The following is a 1926-nucleotide window of genomic DNA, read 5'->3' as shown; positions in this document are numbered from 1 at the left end:
TGACATGAAAAGGCACTGGTTCTGATGAGCCTTTATATGGAAGGGAAGAAAATATTTTCTCTTTGTCAAAGTCTAGATGGTTTATTTCTCCAATATAACTTTTGCCTTGGAATACTACACCCCAAGAATGTTCTTTTACAACTGGGAATGTAATTCCAAGAAACCAAAAAAAAAAATCTAAAATGTCATGAAAGTGGCTGGAATTATTAACAAAAGGAAATAATCCCACAATCTCCTACCCCCTTCCTACCAGTAATTAGTTACTTGTTGAATATAATTTACGCTGCAAGTAATTTTTGCTATTAATCTGAGAGCTGCTCTGGTTACTCCAATACGAACTTTATCAAATGTGCACATACACAGGATTTTACAAGGGTAAACTTACTTATCCATTGATTGCACCAGAAATACATTTTAAGTGGAAAGTCTTCCTGGTGGGAGTGCACTCATGAGCTTTGAACTTAAAAAAAAAAAAAAAAAAGGAGAGAGCACGATAAAAAAAAAAAAAGCCAAACCAAAACATGCTGTTGCAGTCTGAGGAACTTTTTTCCCCTATTGATCTTTAGATATGAAACCATAGCAGAAAGTTTTAACAAACCAGAATTCAAATCAGATGCGAGAAATTTTCACGGAGCCACTATTGATTTGCTCAAAATACTGCCCAGCAGTACCTTAGTGCAAGTGTCTGAAGAGCCAGCGATGCTCCCCTCGCCTGCACCCTGCGCAAGCTGCACATGGATTAGCAAACCTGAATTCACAGTGTGGAAGGAGAAGAAAGAAGCACTTGGAATTTCGAAGTTTTGTTTTGCAATTTCACAGGCACATAACGCAAACTCGTCCCCGCCGTAGTTCACCCACCCTGTCTTGCTCAAGTGAGAAGCTGCTGCCAGGGCCGGGGACCCCGGAAAGGAGGGGGGTAGCTCTATGCTAATGGTACCAGAGCGTTCTGAACCCTGAAGCACCATCACAAAGCACACCTTCTGGGCAACTTACCCAAAACTTGTCGTCCAACCATGTAAACCAGCCATAACCTAACACCAGGACTAGAGAAGGAAAGGGGAAGGCTCCTACAGATTTTATAGTAGAGCACACTGCTTTTCCTAGGAAACTGGTCGATATTTTTAAAAGAGAATAAACTTCGTTATTCGCTTCTTTAACTTACGATAGCCACCCAAACTAAACAAAAGCTTCACTTCCATGCCATCATTTCAGGCAGTATCCAACTTACTTCAAGGACATCCTTTAGCAACAGGCAGGAAAGCTGCTCAGTTAACATTCCTTTCTCACACTCCCACTGTACTTATTTGAAAACGATGTGCAAAATCAGATCAAAAGACTAAAAACAGAGAAAACGGCTACTTTAAAAAAAAGATACTTGGAAGTGTTTTTGACCTGTTCCACCTACTAAAAACAAACAAAAAATATAGCAAATGTCAAAAGATGCAATCATATGAAGTGAAGATGTAAAAAATCCCTCTCTGCTTTTCTATTCTCTGCTCAGTTTAAGAAGTTCCAAATTCTTTCACAGGAGGCCGATGAAAGACAACTAAAAACCTAACGCTTCTCCAACTCCTACTCCAAACTTCAAGCGGAAGTGGGAATAATATCGTAAGAAAAATAAATATGTTTACTGAGATGGGAAAGGGGGTTATGCTGAGGAAACGGCAAAGCTCGAGTACATTCAAAGCTCACAAAACTCAGTTAAAAACCCAAAATCGACTCTCAGGACCCAAATGATTTTTAAGAAATGTTTCGCAAAGCTCCGCGGAGCGAGTGCTGATCTATTTGCTGGCGTACGAGAAGGGCATCCCGGGGATTTCGGACGCCGGGAAAATGCTCACAGCGAAGCACAACATCCCGCAAACTTTCCGCCCCGTTTCCCCGCGTGGAGCCCGGGACCCTGTCCCCGGCGGTCCCCCGGAGCAG

At 41.8% G+C, this 1926-nt stretch overlaps 1 protein-coding gene across 3 annotated transcripts in view; it reads right to left on the bottom strand.

Annotated features, from left to right (window-relative positions):
* SALL1 (spalt like transcription factor 1) overlaps nt 1-1926 on the bottom strand; it is a 14784-nt gene that overhangs the window by 11738 nt on the left and 1120 nt on the right. The gene's annotated exons all lie outside the window — the stretch shown is intronic.

The sequence above is a fragment of the Corvus brachyrhynchos genome, unplaced genomic scaffold (assembly GCF_000691975.1).
Source record: "Corvus brachyrhynchos isolate BGI_N302 unplaced genomic scaffold, ASM69197v1 scaffold26, whole genome shotgun sequence".
In the NCBI taxonomy this organism is placed as follows: Eukaryota; Metazoa; Chordata; class Aves; order Passeriformes; family Corvidae; genus Corvus; species Corvus brachyrhynchos.
Note: the sequence above shows the minus strand (reverse complement) of the source record. Positions and strands in the feature narration are given on the sequence as shown.